At 42.3% G+C, this 13211-nt stretch overlaps 1 protein-coding gene across 3 annotated transcripts in view; it reads right to left on the bottom strand.

Moving 5' to 3' along the window:
• Window positions 1–13211, bottom strand: part of ndst2a (N-deacetylase/N-sulfotransferase (heparan glucosaminyl) 2a) — a 143688-nt gene that overhangs the window by 74094 nt on the left and 56383 nt on the right. Inside the window, exon 3 of one of the 3 annotated variants that reach the window (XM_072678353.1) lies at window positions 8199–8309. The exons of the other annotated variants lie outside the window; for them this stretch is intronic. The gene's annotated coding sequence lies outside the window, so the exon portion shown is untranslated. The remainder of the gene's footprint in view (window positions 1–8198; window positions 8310–13211) is intronic. 3 annotated transcript variants of the gene reach the window in all.

Genomic DNA, 13211 nt, shown 5'->3' with positions numbered 1-13211 from the left:
TGCATAGTATAGTTAAACAAACAAAAACAAATAAACCCACACTAATAGAAAGTACACATTAGTACATCCTCCTTTTTGGTTGTTTTGGTCAGTTCTTGCCAGACCAGTATTTGTCAAATCTGGGATTTGTTATTTTTTCTGATGCCCATTTTAACATTACAGCTGCATTTCTCATAGTGCTTAAATTTTTTCAAGAGTAAACTGAAGAGGTTGTGCACATGCACTTGTACAACATGCACTGCCATGCGTCTCCTGGTTGATTTGTTTTAGAAAATAAATCCAATCCTGTTTCAAATTCTGTTGGAGTCAAAAGGTTAAGAAAATATGACGTTTCTGAGCACAAAACCGGCCAAATAATGTTTGTAATCACACAGGTTTGCAGGACTACCAGGTAAACAGCTCCCACTCAAGCACCATGTACACAACACCACAGTTATTTTATTCAGTTCTCTGCCCGACCCAAAAGAGGGTGCTACAACTTTCAGGAATATAGATCTACCCCTTCAGAGGAGCAAAACCATGCAGTTCTTTATATGCATGCCAATGGATTAGGGCTGCACAATATATTGATTCAGGGTTGCCATCGCAGGGCGTGCAATGTCTGGGGCCATGTCAAATTGTATCAATTCAAATCAATTATGCCCCATTACTATTATTTTGATGCTAATACAAAATGAATCTTTGTACTGCTCTTATTTCATTTTTTAAATAAATATGTTTATTTATATTGGATACATTGAGTGCATTACTATCATCATAATGACATGATGGCTCATTGACTTCTGGTGAAAAATTCTGATTTTATATATTTATTTATTATTATTATTCATATATTTTTTAACTGCTGCAATATACATCACAGAACAATAATACATCAGTCAGTTTTTCCCCAATATCATGTAGCCCTACAATGAACACTACAAAAGACTGGAGAAAATGGGTACATCTTGTTGTATTTGTGCCTGTGATGCCAAATGTACTCCAGTGCAGAACAGATCAGGTTTACGTATTTCACGTTTTCCAGCTCCCAAAAGCTGTAGAGCTGCTGCAGCACTGAACGCAATGAGGAAAAGCAAAAGCACTAGGTTTATTAATATCTACAGCAGTAACATGAGAAGCATCTATCTTATCTTAAAAATCAGAGGTACATACTACACAACACTGGTTGTGTTCCAATACTATGTAATTAATTTTTTCAGTCATCGCAATGCACAAAGCTTTTAGAGAGGTTTTACATTTAAAGTGGCCATTATCTACTATAATTGTATTATGATCCAAACGGATGCAAGTGAACCAGATCAATGTATTTTTATGCCCCCAGTATGCACACATACTCTTTAATAAGCACAAGTGCACGCGCACACAAACCCACACCCACACGCACAAACTCTTAAAACATAGCAGCATGCACATTCTCTCTCCCTGGAGGCCATTTAAAACAGCACACCCTAACTAAGTGAACATGAAAACAATCAAGTCGCTATCCGTAACACCAACAACGAGGCGTGAGCAGAAGAGAAGGTTCTGCTTCATTTCCACCCAACTAACATAATTCACAATAAAGCACGCACTCTGGGTGTGACAACAGTAATTGGCCATTGGGGTGTTCTGAGAGCGGGTCATTTACCTAAGCACAACGAGGCCCTGATGCGGACACAAGCCACACCACCATACCTCGAACAGCACTTCATCATTTCATACTGCAAATGTAATGGAGATGTTTCAGTAGCCTGATGACCACGGAGAGGACAGGAACAGCGGGAGCTGGCAGTGATGGAGAGAATCGGAGGGGTTTCTTGGCGTTAAATTAACACTAATTAGAAGGAAATTGATTGAGTGGGAATGAGGGGAACGCGTACACTCATTACGAAGCAGCCATTACTCTTTATGTGACGTGCTGCTGACACAGTTTGAGCTGAGCGCGAGATCGGTCAACACATCTGCTGAACGTTGCACCACTCGCGCACACTCCTGCAACAGAGTCGCACTGTTGCAGTTCTGACTAATGGATGATGGAAATGTGTGCGCTACATTTTAGAGTGTAAAACCTGCAGTTCATAAAGTGGGCAAGCTTTTCACATTTAAACCAACCCCCCCCACCAAAACAAACAAACAAACAAACAAAAAAGTAGTAACACCACAACACTGATTACATTCAGCAATATGTGCTGGGCCACTGAGACTGCTATAGACCTGTACAGAAGGGATAACTCCGACATGGTGATGTAGTTCATTATGCATGAGGTCTCAATAGGCTGACAAAGTAGACAAGATAGTTTGTGGTATTCCCCTTTCCGCCAACATCCACCACTTCATCCCTGTAATGAAGCCTAAAATATTGCACATTTAGATTAAAGCAACAGAAAACAGGTACGGTTCACCATTAAAAAGACTGAGAGCAATAAGTACTCCCCTCCCAGCCTGTGCAAACACCCCCCACCACACACAGCTCATTTGAAAAGACCCTGTAGTCGTCATGTTCACTGGAGGTGTTCTCTTCGTTTCCTTTCAGGGGTTCTCATCAGTAGATATTGGGCTCAACATCCCATCATCACCATTTGCACTTTTCACGTTTCCAGTCAAACATACTCACAGACTTCTGCCATCTCAGTTTGTGTTTACAAACCTCGCTCTTTCAGTTTGAGTGGATGACTGTCTCAGTAACGGGCTGAAAGGGGAATACAGTGCTGCTATAAAGGCAAAAAAATCATTTATTGTTAGGTGCACGGTCACTAGCATTATTAACTGAATAATATGGCTCATTTTAATATTTAGTCAAGTTACCAGAGTCAATACAAAAAGAAGGCCCTTCAAGCGTTCTTTACTAAAGGCGATGCTTTAAATTAGAGCCATGAACTTAGATGTAAATGTTTTACTATGGCTACAACACAAAGAAGCCATTTGAGTACGGTATAGCACCATTTTGCGCAAGAGTCCAGCTCTATTCAACACTGAATCAAAGAAACTACATCCATAAGCTTCCAGCACAGATTAGCGATGTACATTACGTTGATTAATGACCGTAATACCTGAAAATTAATTTACATTTATTTTCTCTGCATCACAAAATGTACCTTAACAGGTAAATCACTGCCTTCAGATCAATACACCACAATCATGATGCATCTGTACAACCCTAACACAGCCCAACACACCTGAGCTAACAAATCACATAGGGCTGTGATGGGCACTCCTCCTTGCTCTTGCTCATTCACTCTATCTCTGCTTATCGAGGGTTTCCGCCTGCTGGTCTCGCCCCACAAATCACTGCCTCTCCTCCACCCCGCTTCTGACATTCACCCCGTCCCTCACTCGGCCCAAACGAGGATGGATGACCACAATTACCACTAAACAACCTTGAGATCTCGCGAAGATCCTCAACTTGGAGAGAAGGCAGAGACGGATAAAGGAGCTCATCAGAGAGGAAGGAACCCAGGCAGGGCAGGCAGACAGTTAGCAGAAAAAACTGCTGTCAAATTAAGGGCTGCAGTTTTCATCTCTATTTTTATTCAGTTCTTTTCTTCTAATATAATAATAATGTCCACACAGACTCTACTTCTGAGAATAAGACTGAATCAGTGGGCTGGGACAGTGACAGAGGGGCTGGCTGTCTATCTGCTCAGATCAGTGGGTGAAGGTATGAGAGATGTGTGTGCAATGCATTTCACAAAGGCATCGTAACCCTGATAAAAGAGATGCAGCTCAATTCAGTCATTTCCATACTCCTATAAACGACCATCAGCACAGCACGTCCAGACTTCAGTAAGCACTAGTGCTGGACCATCAATCAGTATTACGATTAATTGTACATTCTATACCGATTCCCATTAATGAACATATGAATTGTATAAGCTGCTCAAGTTGCTCAGTTTGCTGGTGCGAGTTCTCCTTCATGTTGCCTCCATGTCACCAACTGAGTTACATAATAATAATAATAAATAAATAAATAAAAAATGAGATGCGTTTTAAGTGGAAAGGACATGAACACAGCGGGTAAAAAGCACAGAATAAAAACATTAATAAAAAAAGAAAATAATCAATAAACAAATGTTGTTTATCCGCTCTCAATGTCTGTTTAAATGAATTTTCCTACTAGACCTACTGAACCTGGCAGTTAACAGGCAAGTTAAATAAGGTGTGCTTGAGCAGAAAAGGCACAAACCTGTGGAGGAATTCAGCTCTACAGGACGAAACTGCCAACCCTTTGTACTAGTAGAGTCTAGCGGGTGTCCAACAAGAACAAAGTTCAGAAGTCAGAGAGTGATCAGGAAGCCAGCAAGCAAAAGACTCCTACACAACACACTGTAGCTTTTTGTGATTTGTTTAAAAGGAATGCATGCCATATTAGATTTTAGATTAGATTTTGAGTGAAGCATTGCATAAACTGCATTCCTATTACGAGAAAATAACCTGTGCCTGGATATTGGTACATTTGATCGAGGCATTGTCCTGCTTTCCTCAATTCTGTGATAACTGCAAAAGGTTCCAGTTTCCGACAGAATTTCAAGGAGCTGCTGTCGGGGATGAAATTACCATCTCAGTACTGCATTTTTCCATCGCACTGTTGTTACCTGTGTGAATGTGGCTGAATAAGCACAGAAGCAGTGTGCAGCGGCATATATATACACTCTCTCTTTCCGGGTACATTACTGCTGTCTCTTTCTTCCCGGTCCTCTCTTCATTATTCCCATAATAGCAGGCCTGGAGCTAATAATGTTGCTGCATATAGACCATACCACAAAAGCTCGGTAAAGTGAGCTTATTGCAGAGAATACGCCACTCCTCTAAGCGCAGTACAGTCCATAGAACATTCTCTCGCACTCTCTACATGGTGCGGTTCCTTAATATCTCTGTCTGTGTCCTACATCTTCTTTCCTCAGTGTTGTTACTTCACACACTTAAGCTGAAGGTACAAACAGCAGGTTGTCACTTCCAAGTTCGGTGTGACAAACAGACACAGCTTCACTTACGCTCTTCCTATCTCTCTTCATCCAAGAGGTCTGACACACGGATACCTGGAGAGTGTACAATACAGGCACTGATGCTAACCTTAATAAACGAACTGGCTATGTTCAACTAATAGGTGAATTCTAAACTGGTGGGTAGGGATTGGAAATTACAAAATTATGGGGAGAAAAGTGTGTATAATAAATATATATATAATATAAATAAAAAACCCTAACAGTAGATTAGTGCTCTGTATTAGCCAATATACTACATTCCGATATAAGAAAAAGAAAAGAAAAGCTGGACTGGTGCACTCATGCTCTTATCCTTCAGCTCTTCACAAGAAGGACCAAGAGAGGCATGAGATGGCCAAGAAGTAGAGAGTATGAGGTAATTAAGTGAGCATAAAGCAGAGCAAGAAATGGACCAATAAAATGTGTGCCTTTCTGTTCCCATCTCCCAGAGCAGCTGTGGGACTGGAACTTAACTGTGTCTGCGGCTCTAGCTGCAGATCAGCCAGCTCTGAAGGAGTCCAATATAGATCTGGGTTCCAACTGCCACGAACATGCAAAACACACTGTGCTGTACACACTTAGTCACCACAACAAAGCTTCCACATAAAGAAGCCCCAGTGAACCTAAATTCACCTTGCTATTGTTATTACACAAATTACACACCAATACTCAATAAAATAAAAAAACAAATACTACTATTTAATCCAATTTCTTCTTTTTTTGTGCAAACTAGGAGGGTCCAATCTTGGGTAGTCCCCACATCAATCACTGGTTTCTTCTGTTCACTACTCCTTCCCGACCGTTCAGTCGAACTGTTCAGTGAAAGAAACTACACGAGTGACAGCAACCAGCAGGCTAAAGCAAACCCAACTGTGCATCACCAAAACGCAGCATGTGAGCACATTCGGCTGTCTCCTCTCCTCCACCTGGCCATGCCAGCTCTCTAAATGTGTATTCCCTGGACACACACCCAGCAGTAAAGTGAATAAGAAGTCTCCAGGCTGGATAATGTTTTTAGCGAGTGATGGACACTGCATTACATGTAGAGTCGGTTTCACTTATTCAGACAGCTTGCAAGCCTGATCAGTGAACTTAGCTGTTTTCAAGCAGCTGTGTGTTTGAGACAACATTTCATACACACACATTTTAAAATTAAACGATAACAAAAATGCTTTAAATGCCTTAACACAAGTGCTTTCTCCAACACAAAACACAGATTCTGGGAGCATTCCTGAGGGGTCTTGGCCCTCTCCACAAGGGCAATGGCCTCCGGTTCACTAATATTCTTGGATTTACATGCTGCAACTGCCTTCTTTAAATCCCACCAAAATCTCAAGATTTTTATATGGGGTGAAAGTCAGGTGACTGTAACGGCCACTCCAGATTCTTCCAGGACCTCTGAAACCAAGCCTTGGTGGATGCTTGAGATCACTGGTATGGGTATGCTTGAGATCACTGTTCGCTTGGAAGGTCCAATGATGCCCAAGCTTCAGCTTCCTCATAAAAGGCATGACCTTCTCTTCGAAGATTTCCTGATACTGACAGATTCCACCTTTGCATCCATATGCTTCACTGTAAGCAGGTGGTTCTTTTCATCTTACGCTTCATTTGTCCTCCTTCAGACATACCGCTGATCCAAGCATATGCTGAGAAGAACACCCTGCTTATTATGAAGAGGCTTGGTGATGCTCTGTGTCCGCTTTAGTCCTCAGACCCTAGATCAGCCAAGACATGCTCAACATCAGACCTGTACTTTTTTTTGTTAGTTTACTACAGGGGGCGAAGGCCTAACGTTGGTTACGAACACTGGACTTTGTCGATAACCTAAATGTCATCAAAAAATCTATGGTAACAAGGTAAGTAAGTAAGTAAATAAATAAATAAATAAATAAATAATAAAAACATACATACAATTTCTTCCAAGAAAACCCAAAGAGATGATCTTGCTTTTGGTAGAATTACTGTCTATACTGTCCAAGGATGGCTTTCTACTAGACTCTGGAGCTTTGCTATGAGGATATGATTGCATTCAGTGACAAGAGTGTTAGTGTGGTCAGGATTTTGGATGATCACCACCCCACCTCATTCCCAGCAGTTTTGGATGGAGCACCATTATTCCAGAGAACATCATTCCACTGCTCCACATCTGAAAGCCAATATGCCACCCATAGGCATGGTGGCAATAGGTTCATGTTTATCTGCTTAAGAGAGTCCAATTCTATTGGCAGTACATCTCTACAGGGACTAAACAAGCTGTGTGTGTGTGCGTGCACATTTGCAAAACCGTCAGCAATGGGTGCAACTTAAAGTCGCTGAACACATTAATTAGAAGGGGTGTCCACAAACATTTGGACATATAGCGTCCCAAACACACCATGGCTGATTGACTGCATGTGGGGTCAGTGATAAATCATGTGCATTTGGAATTTCACTGAACTACTCCTTCAAGCTGCACATCTGCATGCTTTTGCCATTTATTATCTGCCAAGTCAAGAATGCATGTAGTTTCTGTTTTAAAGCCCTCATCCCAATAACACCACACACTGGGATATCATCTCAGGACTGCGGCGGGCCAACAGGTCTGATGCTGCCCAGCTCCACTGTTCCATGTGTAAAAAGAGCTACGTACCTCACAGTGTAGCGTTCTACAGTATCGGTGATCTCTCTGCTCAACACCTCTACATTAAGCTGCAGACCACACCCAGTATGTAACGTTTCAGTGTAGCCTTTGAAGTGCAGGTTTGCTTTAGTGGAGTGAGTGAGTGAGTGAGTGAGTGAGCGAGTTAAGCTTTCCTGTGTTCTCAAAGAGCAAAGCAAGGAGGTATTGGATGAGCGCTGCTGTGAACAAGAGAAAAGAGAGGTAGAGCGTTCGGAGGAGCGCTCAGCTCCCGTTTGTTTTGGGTTTTCTCCTGCAGATTTCAGCTCACGCCGAGCCTCTCAATTCAGCTCACCTGGCAACAAGCCATCTTGGCTTTTCAGCAGCTCACAATCAACAATGCACTGAGTACCCCCCACTTATACACACGCACGTGAGCACACACTCACTTGCAAACTGCCTCTCAGCCCTTGATTTTCCAGCACTTCAAATACATAGATAAACACAGGCTGAAAGAAGTTCATCATGTACTCTTCCTTCAGGTCTATTATGGGCAACAAAAAGCTCACCCACACTAACAAACAAACAACACACACACACACGGTGAGCTACAAAGTGACTAAGACAGATTCCGCTCACACCTCGCCATCTCGCCTGTGCTTGCGGCCTCCTCCTGTCTCCGTGGTGACAGCTGAGGGAGACGGGGCAGTGGGCGACAGTGACAAATGTCCAGCCTCAACCCCCGCACACCCCTGCAGAGATGATGGAGGAAACGAGAGAGAGAGAGCGCGAGAGAGAGAGAGAGAGAGAGAGAGAGGGGGAAAAAAAAACAAACAAAAAAAACTGCCCATAGACTCTTCTATCCCACATCCTGGATGAAGGCATCTGCAATGCACCAGGCCCAGAGGCTCAGATTTAGATTCTTTGTTATCAGCCCCTTCTTAATTCTCCTCTAACTCAGTTTAAGTTCACACACACACACACACACACACACACACACACACACAAAATACAGTAAAGTGTGCCAATTACATCTCAAAGAGGCTACTTATGAGGTACCTTAAAAGTGCTGTAAGTGCTGGCCCATTTCAGCAGCACTGATTGATAGTGAGTATTATCCCCAAGACTTTACAACACACTGCTTCTGCTGCTACACCAGAACAAGTACACTACATAAGGATCCCTTGGTAAAGTTAAGTCCAGTCAAAATCGCAGGACACAGCTCAAATCGCAGCTCTTTCAGCTCAGAGTAGCAGTACTCAGGAATCAGTGATTTAATAACAGATGACATTTCGTTGGGGGGTGGAGCCAGGTTCCCACAGGTTCCTGGCTCCTCTTCGGTCCTCAGCTTTCCAGCTGATGCTGCTAATTTTCATTTTACGAGCAGCCCAAAAGACAAAGCGGACAATTCTGACCCGTGGCTGCTTTTTAAAATGGATAGATGGGTGCCTGTATATTACTAAGGAGACAGCTTATGAGGTAGGAAGGGGAAGCATACCTGAACGGTGTGGGGAATTTGACAGTGGCTATAACCAATTGCTCTGGGTAAACACACAAGGCAAACGGGATGCTTTCTTTCTTCTGGTTATGGTAACGTATAGGTCATTTCTGAATGACATGTCTTCAGTGATCTAGGCTCATTCGTGATGGTCAAACTCCCAATAGTGAGAGATCAGAGACATGTTTGTTACCTCTAGCCGACCCAACCTGCAACCAGGCCACCCATGAAAAATGACATTCTGGCGACTCTTCAGCCCTGTGTTTGTTACCCTGAGCTAGAGCCGACTGTTAGTGTGACACAGTGAAGCAAAGCAGTAGTAGAGAGAGTGCAGATCCACTAACATTTCACTAATGAGTCGGTAGCTTCACTGGGCCAGGGCATAAACTCATTATGACTAGAGCCACTGGCATGCATGCCACGGAGAGGCAGGAAGCACACTGTGGTGACAGCAAGTTCAGTCTGAATGCTTAAATTAGTTTTTGCTAATTAGCTTGCTTGCATTCCAACTTGAACACAACAAGTATAAGAGTGAGTGAATCATGCACTTACCAGGTCGCTTTCTTCCCCCCACCACAGAGGAAAAAGAGTGATGGGCTTGGCTTCACAGGGCCAAAACAGGTTCATAGGAAGACCAGTATTTAAATGCACACTGTGAGCTGCCTCTAATGGGCATACTCATCTGACAGAAAGCCATCCACCTCATACTGACACTGCTCAGCTGTGGAGGACCAGACATAATGGGACTAACCTGGTTATGCAAACAGGGGGAAGCGATTAGGATTCAGGGAAGTGTGTGTTCGGAAAACCACCGAAAAAACATTTGTCAGTACAGAACTGTCGCAAGGCGCTTGAGTACACAGCTTGTTGTGTACCTACAGCAACAACACTACACTAGAAACCGACAGCCGCAGCCAGAGTCGTCTCTCAGCTGCTGTTAATTCTGGGGTGGATGATTTAAATGATGTTAGATGGATATCATGTTGGTAGGGTGGTAAAAGTGTAGTTTGAGCATGAGGGTCTTCTTTTAGATGCTTAAGATTTTACTACCAGTATCAGAAAGAACAATGACAGTAACAGTGAAGATGAGTATAGTATATGCATAATTATGTTTTAATAATATAATAATCTGCATAGTTATGTTTTAAATGTATTTTTATTTCAATTTACTCATTATTAATAGAGGGAGTGCACATGGTGCTGGGATACAGCTCTGGCCTTCCTTGTACACTGCATGGTGGTCTAGTTTGACACCCAAGTGAGCACCAGGTCCTGTAAGTCCTTAGGACTAAAATGTACATGCCTTCCCTTTCCTATTGCCTGCTGTGAGTTTACGTGCAATTACATGCATTACCATTACTACTGTAATGCAACAATTGATTTCCAATTACATCCATCCATCCATCCATCCTTCCTCTCACCCTCCCTCCCATCCTCCCTTCCTTCCTTCCATCTAATCAGGTATTTGACTATTTTTTCCTCCAGTTCCAATCCAAACAAAGCAAAACAAAAAGTTGTATACACACGTGACAGATAGATAGAGATAGATAGATAGATAGATCAATAGAGAGAGAGATATAGATAGAGACAGATCGATAGAGACAGATATGGAGAAAGTTTCTAATTGAGTAAGCGAGTGCAGTTTCTGAAATGCTGCAGCTGCTGAAATTCTGAGTTTCCTTTTTAATGACTCACACTCAGCTAGTTCTGTGCCAACAGCGCTCCCCTGTGGAGCTAGCAAGTGCAGATTAAACACTTGAAGGTAAGAAAACGGTCACTGATTTGATGTAGACGAGCGAGCACTGCTGTATGATTGGCCGACTGCTGGACGCTGTGTTGTTTGCTGGTGTTTTGTGTAATATTTTAGTACTCACAGTATTAAATCACAGCTTGTAAAATCTTGACGAGACAAAACCTTTTCAAATCAGACCAGCACCAGATCAGCATAAAACAGCTTAGAACATTTTACAGCTTGTATTTTTTCAGCAGGAAGTTTGAACGTGATGAATGGACGCGCTTCACACTCACTCTCTTTCACATAAAAGGCTCTTTACAGAACCGAACAATGGTTCTACTGTGGCATCACTCAAAGAATCCTTTGTGGCAGCTTTATTTTTAAGAGCCTTAAGAGCATTTATTAGACACACAGAGCTTGTCTAGTCCCTGTAGAAAAGTACTGCCATTAAAATAGGACACCCTGGAGCAGATAAACATACCTACTGGCATCATGTCTAATGCCAGGCGTGGGCTAGAGGGGCATAAAGCCCAATGCACTGAGCTGTGGAGCAGCTGAACTGTGTTCTCTGGATTGATGGTGTTCCATCCAATACTTTTGGGATGATTTAGGGAGTTGGGGATGAAGTAGGGTGACCTTCCTTTGTTCTAATCTCCCTAACGCACCTGTTGCTGAATGCAATCAAATCCTCACAATGCTCCAAGCCTTGATTTCAGAATAAACAATGAATAATCAGACATCCCAATAATTTCATCCATTATAGTGTGCACACCCAACTACCCACCCACAGGATATCCGCTACTGAAATCCTTCTCTGAATTAGCTGCTGTCTGCTCTGCTCAAGTATTTTTACAGTCCTGCTGATCATCATCAGTCCCAAACCTGCCTCAGCCCCTGTCCTCTACTGCACAAACATGAGTGCATCCAACACATAGCAGTGCAGCTGCCCTGGGTCAGACCACCGCACTGGGTACACCCCGCTCTGTGCATTGCCAACCGCCATGTTGGACAGAATACAGAAAAGCCATTACTGCAGCCATTTAACTCCACCAATTAATCAATCAGAAGAGGCAGGAAAATGAATTTGGCTACAGTCTGACCAGCAACGGTACTGCGAGAGTGTTTAGATGCTGAGAGCTCTCATACTTCAGAGCAAGAGAGGGAAAAAAACAAAAACTGAAAAAACATCAGAGGGGAAACGGTCTCATTTGGATGCTGACCAAGTCTCTTACATCTCACTTCATCAGCCAAAGTGAGCGAGCAACGTCGGCTTCTGGAAGAAAAGTTTCTTTTTGATGTTTTTTATTGATTATCCATTTTCTTTCTCTCAATTTAGCGAGAGGCAGTTTAGTCACAGTCTTTTTACACACTTTAGTGCTACTCCTGAAGGGTCAACAGCATGGACCTTGTCTACCTCCAATAAATGTTTAAGGCACTACACTAAGAACCAAAGGCAGGGGGAGAAAAAGAAAAGTAGCCAAATTAGAAAAGTAAAGGCCATTGGTTTTGAAAATCAGGTTGAAACTAGGTGAAGATTAGATTTTAAAGCAACATCCAATCAAACTGATGCTCCACTCAAAGCTATTTCTGAAGCCCTGAGCCCCACATGCTTACATAGTGGAATTTGTAATCAGCAGTCTCAAACAACGGCATATTAACACATCAACAAGAAGCTAATTAACTAATACTGCGATGTGCACGGAGTGCATGCAGCGCACTAGCATGGCCTACATGTTCACCGCAACACAAGCTAGTGTTCTGTCAGAAATGACTGGATATAAAAATGAGTGAACAAACTGCACTAGGAGACAAAACGTAAGCACCAACACCGTGCCAGTCTGCGGTGTTCGATTTAGTTGCTAGACCTGGCTCGTCCTCACTAGCTTGGAGGTGAATTTTATTCTTTGAAAACAGAGATTTCTAAAAAGACTGCCTTCTGCAAAACATGTCGAAAATCAGTTGCAACTGAAGACAACAAAGAACTTATTTTACCATTTGCGAACTAACCTCTGTGCAAAAAACGAAGATTATTATAAATCTCAGGAGTCCGCGGCCCACTACAGGCCGAAACCAGCCAAGGACCTGTTGGACTGTAATCTGTGACTGTCGAATTTTGTGACCTCAGTGAGTAGTTTCAGAGATTTCTACAGATTTATAAAGACAACAGCTTTCAGTAATATTAAATATTATCATTTTTAGTTGAATTCACAATAAATGAAGGTTTATTTTCAGCTCCTTAACATGTGCATGGACATTTTATGAAGATTGTGTGTTGTGTGCAGTTTTATAATGATATAACTTAAAACCTTTAAAAATGACAATAAATAACTATAACTAAAAGAACTATAAATGTAATGTAATTTAGTACTCATACCATACGTTTGTAATGTCAGTAACACTTGCACTGTTTTTGTACTATTT

Source organism: Salminus brasiliensis, chromosome 4, assembly GCF_030463535.1.
Source record: "Salminus brasiliensis chromosome 4, fSalBra1.hap2, whole genome shotgun sequence".
Lineage (NCBI taxonomy): Eukaryota > Metazoa > Chordata > Actinopteri > Characiformes > Bryconidae > Salminus > Salminus brasiliensis.
Note: the sequence above shows the minus strand (reverse complement) of the source record. Positions and strands in the feature narration are given on the sequence as shown.